Genomic DNA, 13,129 nt, shown 5'->3' on the forward strand with positions numbered 1-13,129 from the left:
CTCTCTCATATAAATAAAAGTCTTAAAAAAAAGAAAGAAAGATAGTCTAAGGCCAGGTGGGGTTTTCTCTGAGCCTCTCTGCTCTGCTCTAAAGGGATAATGGGCTAAGTTGCCACTTTCTCCCTGTCAAAATACATTAGAAGCAGCCCTGCAGATTAACGTTGTCCTGAAAGCAAGAGGGAGAAAGAACTGCCAGGACACAGTGGTTCCCCTAACTTGGGCGAGTGTTTTTTTCTTTGTTGTTGTTTTTTGTTTTTGTTTTGGTTTTGCTTTTTTTGCAGTCAATAATGTGGCAGGGAAAATAAACAAAGGGGATAAAGATGCTTCATTCTTGACTTTTGTTGAGGATACTTGTAGAAGGGAAGCCTTCCTCCATTGACCGCCCGGAAGGATAAATTGCATATAAAGTGTTTCCAGCACAGTCTTTGCTCTGGTAGTTGTGTCACTGAAAGTAATTTGATAACTGCTGCTTTCTTTCCAGAACTAGAGCCCCTGTTCTGCCCTCTGTCAGCTCCCAAACAAGCCTGAGCGTTAGGAGGGTAACTAGGTGACAGTGGCCTGGGAGCCAAGAGGATGTGGAAGCCAAGAGGATCTCTTGTCCCACTCCCCAAAGTGGAAGGAGATGGTGCCACCAGAGAGTCTCAACACACTCTTGTCCCTCCAGAAAAAAGGCTTGGAAATTATTTTGATGCAAGGCTGCCACTGCCAATTGATATTTGGATCAATTGTAGCAAGGCATCCCCCTTGGCACATGCAGCCCCCTCCTGGACTCACGGCTTGGGAAGAGCCACTTGGGCTGGATTTTAGTCCCTACTTGTGCCCCTGTCTGGGAGCAACCAGCACAACTGTACATGGCGGCCATGACCCAAGGTACCCCTTAAACAATGCTTCTGTTCGTACTGTGAATTCGTACAGGAACCCCGGGCACGTTGTTCTTGGCACTGCGCCATTCTTCTTTCCCATTCCTTTTCTCTGTGCTCCTCTCCCTCTCTCCACCTGGGACCTTCAGGCTGGGCCCCCAACGTCTCAGCACATGATCCAAGTGTCCCCTCTTATACTTCTGATTCTTCCCTCGGCTTGGTTCCTTCATTACAAATTACGGATCCTCTGCCTCATTCCTCTGAGATCGGCTGAGGGGGCAGAACTTAATCGGGTTCATAAATTGTGGCTAAATTGTTAATGATTGATAATGTATTACTCTTCCATATAGAACCTGGATGAATCTTTTTGGATGCACCACAGGATTTACATTTTAGTAGAGATCTTCAGGGCCTTAACCCCAAAGGGGATGGATGCTGTGAATTTCATGAACTAAGGTATGGCTGATGGGAAGATGCTTTAGGATGGAGTTTTCTTGCCTTTCTCAGGTACACTAGTAGGTAGTATCGCTAGATAAAACATGAATTCAGCTGATATCCTGACGTGGTGTTCAGAAGTGTGGGGCAAACTAGAGAAGCATACTTGCAAACTTTTTTTTTTTTTTTTTAAATACTAATGATACTATTTTAACATTTGGTAGAATGCAACTATTATCTTCTTTCCTTGCTCTGGGTTTTTCTTCTTCCTTCTCAATGGCCTGGACATTCGCTGTACTTATTTAAATGTATTGTTTGGTAGAGTCCATTTATTTGCACCTTTGTCCAGGAACAACCAAAAAAGTCCTGGAGTAAATTAGCTTCAGTCATAGTTTTGTCCAGGAGCTCCTATCTCTAGGCCCTGGCAGCTCTTGCCTCCTGCCCCATTTCCCTGTAATCTTCATCGACTCTTGACTCATTGTATTTAAACAACAACAACAACAACAACAACTTGTTAATTAAAAAAAACTAAAACTTTTAAAAATTTATTTTAATTTTTGAAAAATTTAACTGAGATATAATTGACATATAATATATTCATGTCAGGTATACAATGTAATGATTTGATATTTGTATATATTGCACAATGACCATCACCTTAAGTCTAGTTAACTTCTGTCACTATTTATAGTTACAAATGTTTTTTCTCGTGATGAGCTCTTTCAAGATCTACTCTTAGCAACATTCAAGTAGGCAATACAGTATCGTTAACTATAGTCCCCATGCTGTACAAAATAGCACAAAAACTCTTTTGAAATGATCTTAAACTTGTGGAGGAGTTTCAAAAACCATTCAGAAAGTTCTCGAATACTCTTTATCCAGCTTCCACTAATGCTAACTTCTTATGTGACAAAAGTACAGTGATCCAACATAAAGACTTTGAGTTTTGCTCATTTTTCCTGGAAAATCTGCTTCAGCATCCAACTGGGGATCTCACATCTTATTTCCATGTCCCATCTCCTTAGGCTCCTCCATCCTGGGATATCCCCTCAACCATTTTTGTGTCTCATGACCTTGACTTTTAAAGAGTACTGACTGGTTATTTTGTAAAACATCACTCCGCTTGAGTCTGGGTGATGTTTTCCTCTGATTAGACTGAGATGATGCATTTGTGTTAAGAATATCTCAGAAATGATAGGCTCTTTCAGTCCGTTGCATTGTGGGTACACGAGTCAGGGTGTCATAATCCGGCAACGTTAATCTAACATGGTGTCATTTACATTTCTTCAGTGAAAAATTCACAATATCTCCCTTCGTATTTAATAAAAATCTTGGGGGAGATAATTTGAGGCTGTATGAATACCTTATTTTTCCTCAAACCTTTGCCCACTAATTTTAGAAATCATCGGTTGATCTTGCCTGCAACAAGTATGATCATATGATTCTAATAGTAATTTCCTAGTTGCTTCATTCCATCTATATTTATTTGTTGACATTTTTCTGTAAAAAGAGCTGTCCTTCTCCATTGACTTATTCAATTATGTATTGGTATCATTTTGGACTCATGGACACTCATTACAATCCAATACTCTCATTATTTATTTTGTCATTTAAATTGTTCCTCTTTGGATATTGGAAGCCCTTTCAAGTCCTTTGATAGGCCTCCCTCATTATTTTGGAGCACTTCCCTACTTTCTGGCACCTTGAGATGTTACAGACTCATATTTTGTTTTCTCTATCATAGTCCTGGAATTGATCATGTCTCCCGGAAGCCCTGGTTCCTTTATTGGAGAATGGTATTTGCAACCCAAGATCTGGGTGCTTAGATGTACGTATCATCCCTGGGATGTCGTCTCACAAGACCAAGCTAGGAAATATGCCAATGCATTCATACACACTCATATATTTATTTCCTACTATATCAGAAATCCATCCATTTCTTTGGGTACATATTTAAAAACCACGAATTTCCACCAGTACCTCCAATTCCAACCCCAAATCTTGGGGTTCCTTTAGCCTCCCTTCTTTCCTGATACTGTTAACATTTTTCTCTGACAGCGAGAAAACTAGCTCTCATTTATCCACGATATATTTGCCTATTTCCTCAAGCCTGGCATAAAAATAGGAAGTTGTCACCCATCTGCTTCTTTCTCTTTCCTAGGAGTTTCCAGAAAAAGTTCCAAGACAGGTTCTTACTAGGTTGGTTCTATGCTCAACCTTGACCCATTTACCGTGGCCCAAGGAATGGAATGACCTGACGAGTCTGGCCTGAGCTACATGACCACTCCTGAGCGTGGGTGGGGGTGACTGTCCATCTAAACCATGAATGTGAGTGTTCATGAGGGGTGGTTCCCAGAAAATTAGAGTCCAGTTATCAGAAGCTATCCGTTATCCACATTGGTTAAAACCACCAATGTCTGCTGCTTCCTCAAGTGGGACAGTAGTGCAGCGATGTCAGTACTGCGGGGTGTCAGGGGCGGGGGTGGGGGGTGAAGTGTAGGCACCCTGCAGACATGCAAATGCCTGTCAAAAGGTGAGGGGTTTTTGTTTTTAATTATGTACAGTTGATCTGAACAGGAATATTGCTCTAGTTTAGTAAGAATTATTACCAGGCTTGTTGGTTTGACCTAATTTAAGAAGAAACGAGAGAAACTTGATTAACATGATGCTTTTTGTCCAATTTCATGCAGAAATTCCATGACATGGCCTCGAGATTCTGCTTGCTTCCAACAGGCTACTCTACCCAGGACCTGAGAGGCTGCCACAAGGACGCCCCATGAGATAGGAGGGGCCAGTCGAGCCCTCTTGACCTGTTGCCTGCAGATTTCGAGATCACTTATTTATGTTGCTGATCAACAGCTATAACTTAAAGCTTCTAGACAGTAGAAAAACTTCAAAATTCAATCTGTTTTTGCAAAATTGGAAAGCCACAGGAAACGTATAAGTAAGATGGAGAGTTCTTTTGTTTGTTTTGTTTTAAAGGTACAGGGTTAATGACTGCCCTTTAGTCTTAGGCTGTGGATTTGTTCTAAGTCTTTCCTTCAGGCCAGGCCTCTTCAGGTTTTACTTGCTCTGGGCTCTGAAAAGAAACCAGCGGTTGTCCTGAGCTTGAGAGAGAGAGAGAGAACCAGTGTTCTAGGGACAAACGTGGAGCTGTTAGCCTCATTCTAGGCAGCGCTGATATTTTCCTTGGTGAGCTTGGTAGCCAGGCTGCTCCCACTTTTACTGCCTTTTGTCTTATTTATACTTCATTTGCATAGAAACTTCTTTAATGAAACATTGCACTTCATTAATGGAACATGCTGTTAAAAATCACATTTTAACAAGCCTATCTCCCAGCCTCTCTCTAAAAGTCAACTGTCTCTTTAAAGGAGCTTGGCCCTTTTTCTCTTCTGAGTTGTTAGACTGTTCCTACCCTAGAATACAAGTTTTTATGCAGCTACCCCGTGGCTTAGTCACAGTGCAAAAACAACATTGCTAATCTGAACAATCTACATGGATGACAACTCATTGAAATAACTATCAATTAACAGCGTAATTGTCATTTGTATGCTGCCAACATTAAAATAGGCAATTGTTACTTCTATGGGGCTTTTGTGTTTTTTTCCCCCCTTCTCTTCACAGAGTGTGGATATAGGGCAGGGACCTGGGTTGAAAACTTCAAACGGGGTGCCTGGGTGGCTCAGTCATTAAGTGTCTGCCTTCGGCTCAGGTCGTGATCCCAGGGTGCTAGGATTGAGACCCGCATAGGGCTCCCTGTGCAGTGGGGAGCCTGCTTCTCCCTCTCCTACTCCCCGTGCTTGTGTTCCTGCTCTTGCTGTGTCTCTGTCAAATAAAGGAATAAAATCTTCAAAAAGAAAAAAAGAAAACTTTAAACTGATGTCTGAGTTGCTTGTTGTATGAATCATTGGATCATCTTTCTTTTTTTTTTTTAAAGATTTTATTTATTTATATGACAGAGAGAGAGATCACAAGAAGGCAGAGAGGCAGGCAGAGAGAGAGGGGAAGCAGGTTCTCTGCTGAGTAGAGAGCCTGATGTGGGGTTCGATCCCAGGACCCTGAGATCATGACCTGAGCCGAAGGCAGAGGCTTAACCCACTGAGCCACCCAGGTGTCCCTGGATCATCTTTCTTACAGTTGTTCTGAAGTAAAACAGTGGTGCTAGTCATAAAATTTTACGCCAAGCTTGGCAGGTCTACCTTGGTTTGGCTCTGAAATCTCTATGGCATCCAATGCGTTGCCAGGGCTGTATTTCCTCTAATCAGGGGCGACTATAGACAGGGCATAACACGTGAGTTTTCTCCCATTTTGTTCCAACAAGTTCATGCCCAAGAAAACCCGGCCTCTGTATGAAGACAGAGTCTGCTCTTGCTAATGCAGCTGATAAGAATTTAGCCGAGCATCCTCAGGATAATGACCTCCATGTTTTCCTATCTACGCTATTGCCACCTAGAGACCCGAGCCTCTATAAGTGAGTGGGCAAAAATAGCGGAAGGAAAAGAATCAGGATGTGGTGGAGGCAGGACACTGTGTGCATCAAAAGTGCCACGACCACCTTCCATGGGTGGCTTCTGTCTCTTGGCAGAAAACTGGTGTCAGGGTACAACCAGGTTCCTGGTCACGCAGAAACACCGTCAGGAAGGACTGCCTAAAAGTAAGACTCCAGCTTGTGTTTGCGTGCAAATCCCTTCATGGGGAAGCGTGTTCTAGCAAAGCCCTGGAACTCACTGAAATCGAAATTAGGAACATCCATCCAACGGCTCTTTTGCACTGGGCCAATTGATCTGCACTTCATCACCTGGTACGTCTCTATTTGCAGACCAAAGTTTGACTGGAACTTGCAACAAGTACTCAGTCCCTCCGTGGGAGCACCATAGAAGAGCAGAGACCCCGGCTTCTGAGCCAGATGACAGGTATTGGAATAGCAGAACTTTCTGCTTCTGCCAGGGGATAACCAGGTTCCTTTCTTGGGTCGCTGACTTCTTACCAGTGACTCGCTGAGAATCCTTCCACTTTGCAGGGTTGTTTCCTCGCTTAGGGGCACTGATAGTGCTTATAACAGCCGGTTGCCATTAAAGAGACGGTGACAGAGACGCTTTTACTGACCTAAAAATAATTTAAGTTAACAAAGTAGCTTTGCTACTTTGATCTTAATGGAAGGGAATTTAAATTCTTAAATTTCTAAAAAGAATCATCAATGAGTGTTTGCATTGTAGCACCCACTTCTGATATTCAGTGGGCTCTTACTGTTACTACTACACATAATCACTTCATTAGTCATTGACTTCTGAACCAAGCCTTTCTGCGCAGCTGGATAGGTGCTGTTTTAAGGGAGCCAATTCTGCAAATCGACTGTGCAGGGTACAGATGGCACTGAGTAACGTTGTAGTAAATATTCTTTGTCTTTTCCTCCTGGTTACATCATTTGATTGTTTGTAGTATATTTAGCATTCCAAAGACAGCAAGAACTCTTTTTAACAATCACATCTTGGAGGAGACAGAGCTCTGCTTTTTCTGCCCATTGGCTTATGATGGAGTGGGGGGCAGGGAGGGCACTTTCTAGGTGCCAAAGAACAAGGTTTCCATTTATTTAATAGTTTGTATATTTTTCTTCTCTAGATGCTTCCCCTGCCCCAGCTGGTGGTTGTGCTTGTCACTGACTACTTGGGTGATTCCTGCCGTTTGTATGCTTCTCCGGCTGTGTGGGAGACACACTTCACCTTGTGGCTCCGTTCTACAAAGGTTCCGTTTGCCGCCTGGAAGAGCAGTCGACTGTGCCGATCGGGAACGTCTCATCGCACCCCTTTTCCACGCCATCTGTCTGACCTGGACCCATTCCAAACACTATGGCTTTGCTGGCAGAATGGTCTTCCTGCTACAGAAGTTTTGTAATCTGCTAATTGACAGGGTAAGGAAAATTTGTATTTGGGTTACAGCTGAAAAGTTGAATGTTTCTTTGATGGGGCATTAAATACTGACATATGCTGCATTGGTTTTTGATTTTAGGCATCCCGTTTGTGCGCGATCACGCACTCTCCCCTGTGTTCTCTGCCTCATTGAGAATATGGCATCCTTTGGAGAAGAACACCGATATGATCTACCAGAGAATTATCCTCTACTTAGTTTACTCATTAAGCAATGATTTTATTATTATTATCTCTTTGTAGCATGAGACAGATGGCAAAGAAGGAGTTTGCTTTGCTGAACGAGATGCAGTGTTGGGCATAGCAAATCTCCCGCATGGTTAGTATCTTGGGTCATCATTCTGCCTAAAGAATGTCTTTGCTTTTGTACAAGGAGTGGTCCTACACTCCCCTTTTAATTTTAATGCAAAATTGTTATCAGTCCTTTGTGCACAGAGGCTAAGGGGAGAAGAATCTGAGAGAAGGCAATACCATTAAAATCATGCTGTTCAAGTTCACATTTGTGGTCGTACTGATCTTGAAATCTTGGTGTGAGCAAACCCTGCGTCGACAAAGGTGGTCGTGCGCAGTGATCAGACCCATGTCCCTAAAGCACGATCCTCTCTACACAAGAGCTACAGGCCCATGTTAGGGGCAGTGCACGAATGTGGGATGATCCTGAGACTCTGGCCTCCCCAAGCCTCTCTCTCATATACCCCTCCACCTGCGCTAAGCAACACTAGGCTTGAGGAAAGATGAGAATGAAAGAGGATTTCTTCCCTACCTTTGAAAACTTCAAAGAAATTGTTCCCAGTCTGGTTCTGATGATCCCCGTCTCAGTGCAAAGCATGCAGGAAGATCTGAAATCTGCGGACTGATCAGAAATTGTTTTTTGGAAATTCGGATTTAATCCCATGAGCCAAATGATCACTACCAACAGCGATCCAGGAAAACCCAAGTCCACAGCAAATTTTAATTTGGCAAATGCATAAAATGTTCAAAAGAGCAGAGGTCTCATTTACATTCCTCCTGCTCATATGGGATTTTCTTCCCTATTAGTAATTAAAGGGTGCATGTTCTAGAGTGCAACTATATCACATAATAGCCATCGGGGACACACTAACAACTTCCTTGAAGTAACGCACACTAGGGTGTTTATGGTTCAATGTCACATAGACTCTCTTTGATCTAAATTAGGATTCATTGGCAAACTCGCAATAGGCTCCACATGTACCCCTCTCAACCTCTTTCTTTTAATCATGGAAATTAGAGATGGAAAATACCCATTAAGTCACTTAGTCCACTTTCCTGCCAGGGTGAAATTGTTGCCTGGGTAGGGCTTGGTGCAGCTTCAATTTAAAGGTCTCAGGGGATAGGCAGGCTCCTGATTTTATATTTTTCCTTTTTCACTTAAAATTCAGAGAGGGGCAAAAACATAAAACAGAGGAAGAGATTTCCTCCCCTCCCCCACCCCACGCACTTGGAGGTAATGTTGGTGTATGAGTGAAGGTGCTCATGGGGTGTCCAGCTTTCTGGAAACCACACCTTTTGCTGTGGCAATTTCATTACTCATAAGCTACAGTTAAATTCAACTGCCGTCCCCAACATGTTTTACTCCAGCTCGATGGAGCTATGCAGATTCCTGGACTTTTTCTGTCAACTAGAGCAAACAAGCACCCCTGGTTTGGTGGGGGCAATGAGGCCCAGGAAAGGAGAAGCTACCTGTTTTCAGGTTTCTGGTGGTTTCGTTACAAAGCGCCCGGGCCCTCCTGGTTAGAGTGTGACATCACGGACGCAGCGTGAGCTCATGAATGGAACACTGCCTGTGTTATTCTGATGAGTGACCCGTGGAGGTATACTTTTATACTTTGAGCATTTGGCATCTGAGAGATGAGAAATGTGTGCTATTGCACAATGAATTCTGTCCCTGACTTGTGGTCAGCACCAGAAGACCGGCGCTCAGCGTCTGCCCCCAGCTCTGGCTGATGAAGTTAATTCCACGGGAAAGCAGCAAAATTGCGGGGACCACTTCTCCCAACATCTCTCTCTGAGTCACAGGGAAGTGGCTGAAACTTCCAGAAGGAGCTGAGGCCCGTGAGGACTTTACCATTTGGGGTTTGTTTCAGAGGCCTGTCGTAATCTGCCACCATCACCAGCGAGCTTGCATTAAACTCAGGAAAGTCTGATAAGTGAGTCTTTCAAATCTGGAGGCAGATGATTCACATAAGGTGGAAGTCTCTTCCATCCAAATTCACTGCAAGTTTCATTAAATACTTAACTCTCCTAATGCGTTTGAAGGAGGATCAGGTTTGCAAAACCTGTGTCCTATGTACAACCGTGTCTTAGGAAGACCCCTATTGTGGTTTCTATTAGGCAGAAAATGTTTGCCTTTTGGGAGGACTGTATTAACTACACATTCACAGAGACATTTTCCAGGGCTTCTACAAAGGACAATGTATTCCTGGGATGATTCTTACCTCTGAGTGGTAATTGACAATGGGTCTCTGAATGGGGGGGGGGGGGGGGGGGAGAAAGACCAGAATTAGTTACAAGTTGATGGTCTAGAATGACAATTCTCCTGAATGCAATGCTAATTCTGAATCCTGCTTTGCTAATGAAATTTGCAAATTTTAAAGCGGATTGTGGCAAAGGCTGCTTGCTGTTCTCCTAAACTCCATATTCCCAGACATTTAATGCCCCCAGGGAAAGGTGGTGAGAGTGGGGGAATGACACGGAGCCCTTTGCTGTGTGTGCCTAAGAGACGCCACCCCTCACAGGGTCCTGTACCATCAGCCTGGAGAATGGACATGGTCCTGGCAGATCACAGAGACGAAGACCCCTCCTGGGAGTGACTGAAGGTGGCCGAGTCCCAGAGAATTTCGTGGAGCTGCCTCTGGACTTCCAGACTCTAGAACCTCCCTCTAGATTTCTTTTAGAGGAAAGAATCAAATGTGGTGTGTGTTTGTTTTTAAAAGATTAGTCTTTTTTTTTTTTTTTTAAGATTTTATTTATTTATTTGAGAGAGAAAAAGTGTGAAAGAGTGCATGAGAGGGAGAGATCAAAGGGAGAGCGGAGTCCCCGCAGAGCTGGGAACCCCCCCCCCCCCCCCCCCCCCCCCCCGCCGAATGCAGGGCTCAATCCCAGTACTCTGGGATCATGACCTGAGCAGAAGGCAATCATTCAACCAACTGAACCACCCAGGCACCCAAAACCCTAGTGTTTAAAGTTGCTGTTTTTTGGGGGCTCCTGGGTGGCTCAGTTGGCTGCCTTTGGCTCAGGTCATGATCCCAGGGTACTAGGATCGAGCCCCGAATCAGGATCCCTGCTCAGTGAGGAGTCTGCTTCTCTTTCTTCCTCTGTCCCTCCTCCTGCTTGTGCAAGCATTCTCTCTCTCTCTCAAATCAATAAATAAAATCTTTTTTTAATATATATATAAAGTCACTGTTTTCTGAGGATTTCTGTCACCAAACCCAATTCTGATTGGTAAATACTTAATGTCTTGTCAAAGTCTAAGTATTTCCATTTTAATTGATAGTGAATGCCAGCAGACCATGACCTTGAAATGTCTGGAGACATAGGTATATGGAATAATCCAAAGGTCATTTTCAAATCTATAGATACCCCAATGCATGATTAGCTAAAGTAACAGAATGGACATTGAGAAATGTTCTCGCACCATTCCTTGTAGCCATCTTGTTCATGACATGTAGGAAGGCACACTCTAGTTCTATAAAGAATTTAAGGGACCAGAAATAACGGTTAGTAGAAACAAAAATAGAGTGACTGAGAGGAAAACACGTGAGTAGGAGGTCAGGACCAGGATAAGAGAAAATGGGATGGAGGGGAGAGATAGACCCGATTCCAGAGGGGTGTGCATCAGATCAATTGTGGGACTGAACGAACCCACATTAGAATGTTCGGTTAGAGTCATTTTTCATCTTAAAATGAGAAGCATTACGGTTTAGTAATAGCTAACATGCGCGCGTCATGTGGGTCCCTCAACCGACCCATGGCACTTCTGGAAAGTGTCCTGAGGCACGTTATGGGCACACGTCCCACCCCCAGAGGCCGCAGAGCCCCCTCACTGGCTGGGTTGCTTCTGGAAGACTGTGGCATCGTGCCGTGATATGGATTCTGGTTTAAATCACCTGTGTTTAAGTCACTGAAGAAGGAGAGTAACTTAAAAATATTCCTGCAAAGAAACTGCTGGGTTGGCCTGTCCTGCTAGTATCACCTTCAAGCCAAGAAGAAAATGGCCCAGCTGATGCTTCTCCTGGTGGCTGGCCAAGCTCTTTGTCGACCTCGTTAACTGTCAGTATAATGACAGTCCAGTCTAGTCAGGGCTCGAGTTAGCCTCCTCTTCCAGAAGAGGCTAAGGCAATTTCAAAATCATTAGAAGACACTTTGAAATATGGATTTATATCCTTAGGCATTAACAATGTACTTTGGCCCCTGTGTGTATTGTGCTTTAAAATATCAGGTCATATAAAACATTTTTAAAAAATCAGGTAATACTATATAATCAGGTACATGCATATAATTTATAAATAAGGAAATAAATATACATCACCCAGGGGATTGTCCTTAAAATTTTCCCTAAGGTGATGGTGAGATGACAAAAGTTTTGCAGCCCCTTGTGTAGAATAAAAAGGCCCATACCTTCAATTTCAAGTTTGACTCCGAGCTTCCTAGAAGCTTTAAAAAGTGAGAGGGAGATAGGAAAAGAGATGGAGAGATAGGACATAAATTTTATGCTCAGAAATGACAAAACATACTATTTCCTCAAGATAAGTAAAATTTATTTGAGCTTTAAAAAAAAAAAAAGGAAGTTTTTTATGGGTTTTTTCCTATGGGGGCTGGGTGATACAGTGGACAATATCATCCAATTTTTTTTCCTACTGCAGAGGCTGTAAGAGTTTCCTTTAACTGCTTCACAGAAGATTTTTGCTAAATGTAGGCAGCAAAATATCTAAGTGCAACTTAATGGAAGAAATTCTGCGAGGGAGGGGAATGACATAACACGGGTATTTGGCTTTCTAGTGGTCCGTCTAAATGTAAGAATGGAACCTAGCATAAGTCTATCTTTCCACAAATGTGACTCCATCCCATGGGAGTTTGGGTTGGAGCAGGCTGGCAGTCAGGCTGACCTTGGGTTCCCTGATGAAGGCTGGAGTGCCAGTTACGCGTGGGACTAGTTGGGGAGGATCAGCACACTTGGGAAATTACGTAGTTAGGGCTATCTATTTGAGAAAACAGAGTTCACGGGGGTGCCTGACTTGCTGGAGAACCATCCTGCCTGTGCCAAGAGGGTGGTACCAAGGGCAAAGCCATGTTTGTTAAACTGGGCCCTAGCTCGCAGGGCATGAACACCCATGGGTATGTTTTTCTTCTGTTCCCATGATTCTTGCGTCCCCTGTGTGGGCAGCCAGATGGAAAATTTCCCCACCCATGACCTTGATCAGATTTCAGGCAGCGGGACTCTTTAACGCTTTTAAGATCTCAGGGAATGCTCTCCCTCCACTCTGACCTGGGTGTTTCTTAAACAGTTACCAGCAGGCCAGAAGCAGGAGTCCCAGGACCAGACTACAGAATTCTGAACTTCTGGCTTTACCTCATACTCTGAGATCTGGGCAATTTAGATCAGCTCTATGTGCCTCAGGTTTCTCATTTCAAAAACAAATAAACCAGCAAACAAAGGATGAGAAGACCATCTCATCACAATGAGAATTAAATGAGTGAATATGTGTAAACCACTTAGGACAGTGCCTTGGACTTACCAAGGGCCCAATAAATGTTAGTGTTCACTATGATGAGCAAAGCGGACAGAAATACAAAGTAATGATGGGTCCTGGAGTCAGGCTTCCTGGAGTCAAGTCTGGACTCTTGCACGTACTGGTGTGGTCCCCTTAGCTCCCCTTTTGTGGCCCGCCC

At 43.6% G+C, this 13,129-nt stretch overlaps 1 long non-coding RNA gene across 1 annotated transcript; it reads left to right on the top strand.

Moving 5' to 3' along the window:
- Positions 1–2,567: 2,567 nt before the first annotated feature.
- On the top strand, positions 2,568–7,716 carry LOC131828120 (uncharacterized). The gene is made up of 5 exons (XR_009352240.1): positions 2,568–3,623; positions 3,986–4,239; positions 6,115–6,208; positions 6,915–7,203; positions 7,302–7,716. It is a non-coding gene; the product is annotated as an uncharacterized LOC131828120 (long non-coding RNA).
- The last annotated feature ends 5,413 nt before the right edge of the window (positions 7,717–13,129 follow it).

The sequence above is a fragment of the Mustela lutreola genome, chromosome 3, assembly GCF_030435805.1.
Source record: "Mustela lutreola isolate mMusLut2 chromosome 3, mMusLut2.pri, whole genome shotgun sequence".
NCBI lineage: Eukaryota > Metazoa > Chordata > Mammalia > Carnivora > Mustelidae > Mustela > Mustela lutreola.